The following is a 9628-nucleotide window of genomic DNA, read 5'->3' as shown; positions in this document are numbered from 1 at the left end:
AAGTTAAGTCAATCCAAAAAGAAAAGGAGGTTCATGGCAAAGGGGAAAGATGTTAGAATCAGAGTTATTTTGGAATGCATCAGTTGTGTTCGAAAAGGTGCCAATGAGGAATCGACGGGGATTTCTAGATATAGTACTCAAAAGAATCGCCACAATACACCCGGACAATTAGAATTCAAAAAATTTTGTCGTTATTGTCGCAAACATACCACTCATCACGAAATAAAGAAATAGCAACATCATGTGTTCTATTTTTACAAAGAACAAAAAGAGTAAGAACTTCATATTTATAAGAACTTCATATTTAATATATAAATAAAAAAAAATTATAGTATAAAATACAAATCAACTCATCTGATTTTCAGTAGATATTATTTCATATGTATAGAGAGTATTCATATACTATAATATGAATTAAATAAGATTATGAATTAAATAAGATATGGATCAAAGAAAGACTACTTCTTCTGGATACTAAATTAATAAAATAAAGAAATGAATTTTTTTTTTTTCAATTTTAAATAAGGAATAAATAATGTATACATCTAAACAACCTTTTCTTAAATCTAAGCAACCCTTTCGTAAATCCAAGCAACCCTTTCGTAAATCCAAGCAACCTTTTCGTAAATTCAAAAAACCTTTTCGTAAATCTAAACAACCTTTTCGTAGGCGTCCTCGGATTGGCCCGGGAGATCGAATTGATTATAGAAACATGAGTTTAATTAATAGTTATTCTTCGTCTACGAATATCCAAATTTTTACACCTAATACTCCATAGATAGTTCGAATTGGATAGCAGCAATAATCAATTTTAGCGCGAATTGTTTGGAGGGGAAGTCTACCCTTTTTGATGCATTCGGCACGTGCAATTTCTTTTCCTCCGAGACGACCCGCTATTTTTACTTTGACTCCCTTTATATCGGCTTTTTTAGTTAATTCCATGGCTTTTTTCATTGCCTTTCGGAATGAAACTCTATTTTTTAATTGGAAAGCTATATATTCTGCAAGAATGTTAGGCTCTCTATAAGGCTCTTTAACTTTTTCGATAGAAATATTAAGTCTCTGGTTTACGGAGTGAATTTCCTTTTGTAGATCTTTCTCTAATTCTTCAATTGCTCCTTTTTTCTTTAATAAATTGGGGAATCCAATATGGATTATGACGTGGATCGTATCGATTTCTTTTTGAATTTCTATACGTGTAATTACTTCAGAACTTGAACCTGAGTCATTTTTTCTATTATGTGTAATTACTTCGGAACTTGAGTCTGATTCTAGTTTTCTATTCGAGCTCTTTTTCCTATTCTTTTGTATATAGTTCTTGATACAATCCCTTATTTTTTTATCTTCCTGTAGACCTTCAGAATAATTTTTTGGTTGTGCGAACCAAAAGGAATGGTGTTTTTGGGTTGTACCAAGTCTGAAACCGAGTGGATTTATTTTTTGTCCCATATTTTTCTATTCTATATTTTTTTTTACTGGGAATCGGAATCTTAGATGAATCTAAAGGTTATTTAGATTTATTTATTTCTTTACTATATTTAGTATAATTGTTATATGACACATGTTTTTTTTTATGGGGAAACTACGTCCTCGAGCCCGAGGTCTGAATTTTTTCATAATAGTACTCCTACTGACTTCGGCTTTAGTAATGAATAAATTTGCTTTGTCGAAATTCCTATAATGAGTAGCATTCGCTGATGCCGAATAAACCAACTTTAAGATGGGATAAGATGCTCGATAAGGCATGAGGTTCAGTATCATAACAGTTTCCTCGTAGTAACGCCAGCGAATCTCATCAAGAACTCTTTGTGCTTTGAAAACAGACATATTTATACGTTTTTGTGCTTTGAAAATTCGCTCAAACTTAAGTAAACGATCGGTTGGAACTTTCCTTGCGAGTTTCCTTAGCCCACTTTTCTTCTTCTTTATCCTAGGGATATACTTTACTAGTTTGAAACTTGTCATAAAAAAGGTTATTCCCCGCCTATCTTTACGTTATTTTGAATCCTTTGTTTATTCATAATCTTTCTATTCTGAATTCAGTTAACGGCGAGATTTAGTATCCTTTCTTGCATTTTCATAACTCGTGAAATGCCGAGTAGGCACGAATTCCCCCAATTTGCGACCTACCATCGGATTTGTTATGTAAATAGGTATATGTTCCTTTCCATTATGAATCGCGATTGTATGGCCAACCATTGTGGGTAGAATGCTAGATGCCCGGGACCACGTTACTATTGTTTCTTTCTCCTCCTTCATATTTACCTTTTCTATTTTTGCCAATAAATGATGAGCTACAAAAGGATTCATTTTTTTTCGTGTCACAGCTGATTACTCCTTTTTTTTTTCTTTTTAAAGAGTGGCATTCTATGTCCAATATCTCGATCGAAGTATGGAGGTCAAAATAAATAGAATAATGATGAATGAAAAAAGAGAAAAATCCTTTAGCTGGATAAGGGGCGGATGTAGCCAAGTGGATCAAGGCAGTGGATTGTGAATCCACCATGCGCGGGTTCAATTCCCGTCGTTCGCCCATCGCATTATTGCAAATTCAAAAATGCAATTTCCATATTCCTAGTTACGTATTTACTTACGGCGACGAAGAATAAAACTATCGCTATATTTTTTCCTTTTCCTAGTTCTTCTTCCAAGCGCAGGATAACCCCAAGGGGTTGTGGGTTTTTTCTACCAATGGGGGCTTTCCCTTCACCGCCCCCATGGGGGTGGTCCACAGGGTTCATAACTACCCCTCTTACTACGGGTCGTTTACCTAGCCAACACTTAGATCCGGCTCTACCCAAACTTTTTGGTTCACCCCAACATTACCCACTTGTCCGACTGTTGCTAAGCAGTTTTGGGATACTAAACGGACCTCCCCAGATGGTAATCTTAAAGTGGCCGATTTACCCTCTTTTGCAATCAGTTTCGCTACAGCACCTGCTGCTCTAGCTAATTGCCCACCCCTTCCACGTGTGATTTCTATGTTATGCATGGCCGTGCCTAAGGGCATATCGGTTGAAGTAGATTCTTCTTTTCTCTCAAAAACCCCTTCCCAAACTGTACAAGCTTCTTCCAAAGCATACGGCTTTCTAGATGTATATGACGATCTCTAGACAGATGGATCTTATATGAATCATATGATGAAGTACCACATGAGTGGATATATAGGAAAGGAATCCAAATCTGCCGAATCGCTCATGTTATGATCTTCTACATCCTAGGTCTCCGCGTTCCGTCATCTGGCTTATGTTCTTCATGTAGCATTCAGATCGAATGACTCTATGAAATTACGTCGATACTTCCACATATTATGGGTAACGTAGGAGACATCCCTATTTTCCCCGGGGGTCTTAATTACCACTGCTTAGCTTTCAATTTGCCTCTGACCATCAAATTAAATGTGAATAACCCGTCCTCCTCTCTTTGAAACAAGGGGCGCTTCCGGTTCTGTGCGTGCTTCAAACAATTTTGTCTTCTCCATATTACCATATCTCTAGAGTCAATAATTTTCTATGAGGAACTACTGAACTCAATCACTTGCTGCCGTTACTCAACAGTTTTCTGTTGAGGTCTATCCCGTAGAGGTAGTCAAATTGGATCAGTGATCGATTTCTAGGTTTCGTCGTAAACCTAATTGGTTACTTCCAATTACGTAAATCAATAGTTCAAACCGCACTCAAAGGTAGGGCATTTCCCATTGATATAGGAACTTTTGTACCAGAAACAATAGTATCTCCAATTATAGCCCCTCTGGGATGTAAAATATATCTCTTCTCACCATCCCCATAGTGTATGAGACAAATGTATGCATTTCGATTAGGGTCGTATTCTATGGTTACGATTCTACCAGATATGTCTTTTTGATTCCGTCTAAAATCTATTTTACGGTATAGGCGCTTATGACCTCCCCTCTATGCCTTGCGGTAATGATTCCTCTGGAATTACGACCTTTACCACAACGGTGTCGTCCATGGATCAAATTATTTCGTGGATTGGATTTCACTTGCCTGTCTACGGTTCCCTTGCGTGTGCTCGGGATAGGTGTTTTGTATAAATGTTTCGCCGTATTATTAAGTATTCTCCTTTAGTTTTTTCTCTATCTAGAAGTGGAATAGAATAACCCGGTTGAAGGGTAATGATCATACGTCTGTAATGCATTGTATGTCCCAGAATAGGTCCTATTCTTCTACCCTTTCCAGGTAGTCGATGGCTATTCACAGCTAACCTAGGCTTAGAGCATCTCCACTCGCGTCCCCCAAACCATCCCCCAAAGGGATTATGGGCGCGCCGGACCAAAAAAGTGTTCCAGCCGCGTCTCCCAAAGCCCTTTTTTATCCGGCGCGTCCCGATACGGTGTCCGGCGCCCCGAGCCCGTCCCCGTCCCACAGGGGACGCTCCGGGGACGCCGGACACAACGAAAAGCGAGGCGGGGAGTGGCGGGGCCGACCCGTCAGCGGCACAATTAATTTTAACCTAACCGTCGCCTACCTCGCGACGGAAGTTATTGGCGCGCAGCGACGGTGCGGTTCCCGCGAGAGGCGCGGCGACGCGTCCCGTCGCGCCTAGCTCGCGTGCCGGCGTTAATGAGCGCCACCGCTCCTCCGCCTCCCTCCGGCCTATAAAAAGGGGCGCCTCTCATCGTCCCTCTCACTCACAAACCCTAGCGCCTCTCTCCCAAACCCTAGCCGCCACCATCTCTCAACAAGACTCGACGCTATGTCTGGTAGAGGCGGAGGCCGACCTCGCGGCCGCGGCCGTGGTCGTGGTCGTGGTCGTGGCCGCGGCATAGCTGAACGCTCGCCGTCGCCTCCCACGCCGTCTTCTTCGTCGGAGATGGACGCGGAGCCGGACGTCCTGTTCGAGTTCGTCCACGTCCTCAAGGGCGACCCGCGCGGCATCCAGAGGCTGCCGGACTCCTTCGCCGAGTACGTCGGCGGCGTACGCCCGCGCAAGATGCATCTGCGGGAGCATTCGTGCGGCTTGTGCCGGTGGATCGTCGACGCGATCTACGACGCGCGCAGCAAGATGTACCTCAACATCGGCTGGGAGAAGTTCGCGCGCCACCACGGCCTCGAAGCCGGCTTCATCCTCGTGTTCTCCTACTTCGGCAACGGGGACATGAGCGTCAAGGTCTTCGACGACGAGCGCCGCCTCCGGGACTACCACGCCGACAGGGACTCCCACGACGACGAGCACCGACGAGGAGGACGACCGAGTGTTGTTTCTTCGCAGCGAATACGTGCACGGAGGTTTCCGCTCGTTCGCCTCATCGGTAGAACCAACAAGGGCACCATCCTCCCGCTGGATTTTCCAGTTTAGGTGACTGGGTGTGCCCTGGAGTGTTGTTTCTTAGCAGCGAACACATGAAACCTTCGATGCACGGCCTAGTTAGGTTTAGTTTTTTTGCAATATTTTATATTTGTGTCCACCATGGTTCAAATTATGTATTAGTTCGTGGAAAACCATGTTCCAAACTATGTCTTCGTGTAAACCACGTTCCCAATTATGTATTAGTTTGTGGAAATTGAAATAAAAATGCCAAGAAAAATTATTTTAAATGTTTGGGGGCGGCGTTTGGGGGACGCGGCTGGGGAGCGACGTCCCCAAACGCGGCACGAACAAAACACGTCCCCCAAACGCTCAATTCGGCGCGGTTTAGGGGACGGTTTGGGGGACGCGGCTGGAGATGCTCTTAACATCAGTCACACTGCTGTTCACTCATCAACGCTAAGCTATCTGAATCTGTCCCTCTCATCCCAGACGATGGATGCACGACGCCATGTTAAACAACAGCACACAAAGAGAGAAAATAAAATCACGTGTTGCAATAAGTAACAGGTTAATTACTTAATTAGCACCACACTATACTATTAACACGCGCTCTAATAGCAGGCACACGTGATTAATGGCTAATCTCTATGAATCGGCAGGACATTGCGCCACCACCAAGTTATGTACTTATGTTCGTCGCTGGGGCTGAGTATGCGTGTGCGAGATATGACAGGCGGCTAGGCGCGACGGTTGAGCATATCCTTGTAGTTTAGCAGCGAGTTGAGCCGCTACAACACCAGAATTTGATGCCACGTGGCCCCACAGTGTCGATGGTCATCCGTCGTCATCTCCCGGTCCGGTGAGCCCGTTATGCCGACAGCTAGGTCATCGATGTGTCTATGCACACTAGGCTACCGGACAGCGCCATGTGGCTCCACAATGCCAATGGCCTGGCCATCGACATACCGCAAGACGCTATCAGATGGATGTTATTCTTTTGACGAAGATAGTCCCAAATTCCCTATGCCGACAGCTACAGCCAGTACGCCCATACTTGTTATGCAGACGTCGAAGCTACGCCGACGGCTTCTCGCCTTTGCCGACAGCTTGAAGCCGTCCGACACATACCATGTTCCCCGTAGGGGTTTTCACTTATCAGGCGTGGATAGATAGGACGCGCGCTCGTGTCATCATCGGACCAGATGAACCCGACCGGTCAGGACGGAAATGTCACGTCGCCGTTTAGCAGTTTTTACCGCTGAGTGTTCTGGCTGACTTGGACGAGGTAGCGACCTGTGTGCGCGTGTGGCGCGTGTTTAAAGACGGCGCGAGGACTCAGCGACCGGTGCAGTAAACTTTGCTGCTAAGCATGTAGTGTGAGCGTCGACACATCCAACTGGAATATCCGAGATATCTCAGTGACCAATGGCCAGTGTACAATACGCCTTTTTGGCAGTAAACATCTCGAATGGGACAAGAGGTATGGATGGTGAAGAATTCGAATCCGTTACCGCTTTCTACGATTGACAGCTCGTGCGCATCGTGAACGATCACAACGTCTTCGTGTGGGTGAAATACTAGTACTTCCTCTGATTTATAATAGCGATGAATTTAGTTTAAATTTCTCTACTCCGATCCAAATTAATTAAATTCGCAAAAAAAGATCCAAATTAATTAACTTAACTCTGCCTAGATATGTTTAATTAACTTATTTTGCCAAGATACGCATGTATCTAGAGTTAAACTACACCGTATCTAGATAAAGTTAAATCAATAAATATGAATCGGAGGGAGTAATTTAAATAAAATCCTAATTTTTATTATGGATGAGAAGGAGTAAAAAAGTCCAGAATGAACCTAAAAATCCAAAATTAAATCAAACCCTAAAATCGACACTTTGCAAATTTGTGATCCCTATCTAGTTTGGACCCTAACACGTTTTTTACGCTAGAAAAACGTTGACATAGCCGGGATTAGTATGAGTGGTGTTCTAATGCTTTCACTTAACCGCATCACGGGTTGGACCCGATACGCGTGCGTGAGAGAAAGAATTGGGGAACGAAAATTAGGGTTCTTTCGCTCCTGACGGCGGGAGCAATTTAGAAACGGAGCGGCATACCGTGGTATTCTGGCGTGTCTTCCGAATTTTGGCCTGCTTATTTCTCTTCGCCATCTCTAATTAATTTCCATTGGTACAGTGGAACAGAATGGAGTTGATTGTAGTTATGTTCAATGGCATGATCCTCCATTGTCGGAGTTTTGGAGTGATTTTTGTGCCGATTTGCACGATAAAGTGTGGAGGCTACAAGCTAAAGAAAATGTGTTGCTTCGGTCAGAAGAACAAGCATAATAGAGGTTGTCTTCCATGCTATGCAAGATCCGCTGAAAGTGAAGATTGCTGCTATCGGGGGGAAATTTGAGAATGTGCTCTTTATATTTATTGTATTTGTGCTAGGTTGAGTGATATGTAGTCCTTCATAGCATTTATCAGTCCCTTTTGCTAATCAGAATTGAACACACGACTAGTTACATTATTGTTAGAGCCAAGATCCTTCATAAGCAAGCATATATATCACTTCTAGGTTTCATTTGTTTCCATTTCAACAACTGCCCAGGCCACTGGATACATATGATTGTTGGCATCTCTAGAATCTAGAAATTGCACACATAAGCTCTCACTTGACAACTCCTTTGAAGAAACACTCATCTAATCATATTGCTTTCTGCAGCTAGCCTTGAAATATTGCTTCAATGCATTAAAGCACACATAAAAGCTTTGAAAAATGGTTTGATCCATGTTGATTCGATCCAAACACACTACACTACCCAAGTGATTCTAGAATTGCTTCTAAATAACTACAGCTGGTAATCAAAATCCCTTGTGTATTCATTCTTCACGCCACTCATTAAGTTCTCCATGATAAGCTTTTTAGCATGCTTGCATTTTGAAGTTGACACATCATCAAACATGTTCTTAAGAACCTTTTTTTCATGCTATATGTCTTTCACACATTGGATTAGCGAAAATAAATTGCTCATATAGTTGGGGCAATAACTTTTTGCAGCCACAAGTCTATTATCTCTATTTTGTACACACTAATGGTCATCATTGTAAGTTATAACTTGAAATCTGCTTGATCTCAATGTTTTTTTTATACATGTTGACATATATGATCCAAGGACAACTTGGCTGGCCACACTTAGCCCAAACTATATTTGACTCTGATTTCAGAAAGCAAATGCTCCTTTTAGTCACAAGCGCATATCTCTCTGGTTGTTTCACAAGCAGATTTTTATTCTAAACACCATTGTCAACACAAAGTGTGGAATATCTGTGTCATTATTTCATCTTGGATACTTGGTCTTCCTCCGAATTGTGTGTCCAGAAAAATCTTCATCATATGAGTAATACTCGTCAGATGAATCATAGTGCTAGTACTTCCGCTCTCCCTATAACCGTTCCTCCAAATTTCCAATTAGCTCAACTAGAATAGTGGCTTTTGGATCCATTCCAATCCAACTCTTTGTATTTCTCGTCCTCTTCATAAATGTTATAACATGTTGAGATCCTCAACTTCTGAATTTTCATTGATGGCCTCACTATGGGGCATGTATTCATGGTCTGAATTTGAAACTGCATTGTCAGCGGTACCATCTGTCAGTAGATAAAAATGGATGGCATTTGGTCCTAAGCATGGACTCGCTCTACTGGCACTTCATCTCCCTCACCTCAACCGCGTACTTGAGAAAATGCAACCTGACTGTCACCTCATCTCCCTTATTGGCAATTGTACATCTTGTTGCTCTGGGCTGCTTAGTTGGATTGCTAACGACTTGCGTGACAACACCACTATCATCAGGAATAAGAACATTATCGCCTATCTGAACTTTCAGCAAGCTTTGCACTGATGAGAATGTCTGGTTTATCAACATCACCTGGCTCTTGAATTTCATCTTCGAAGCCACTACCAATGTTGTTGTACTCACTGTCCTCCTCCCCATGGTACTCTACATAAACCTCTGCTACTACTCCAACACAAATGTAGCCTGCCATCTTGACACATCCACTATATATGATCGTGCAAAAACAACAAACCATTGGCAAGATCTTTCCTAGGAAAAAAGAAAGTAGATCTTCACCAATTACTTGAACTGCACATGATCTTTTAGATACCCTTTCACTTCTTGCAAGGACAATAAGTCCTCTCAATGTCTGACCACATATGTTCATCACCCCCACATAATCCATATTAGAACCATGGCTGGCGAACTAGTTTCAAAATCTCGGTAGCATCAATGATTGAACCGAAATAAACACAAATTTCAGAGTGTTGATTTCGGGATTGCGACTTGGGGG

The 9628-nt window shown here is 42.5% G+C and overlaps 1 pseudogene; it reads right to left on the bottom strand.

The window, feature by feature from the left end:
- Window positions 1-2544: 2544 nt before the first annotated feature.
- On the bottom strand, window positions 2545-9325 carry LOC124648364 (annotated as a pseudogene).
- Window positions 9326-9628: the final 303 nt, after the last annotated feature.

Source organism: Lolium rigidum, chromosome 4, assembly GCF_022539505.1.
Source record: "Lolium rigidum isolate FL_2022 chromosome 4, APGP_CSIRO_Lrig_0.1, whole genome shotgun sequence".
Lineage (NCBI taxonomy): Eukaryota > Viridiplantae > Streptophyta > Magnoliopsida > Poales > Poaceae > Lolium > Lolium rigidum.
This window is presented reverse-complemented; position numbering and strand designations above follow the sequence as displayed.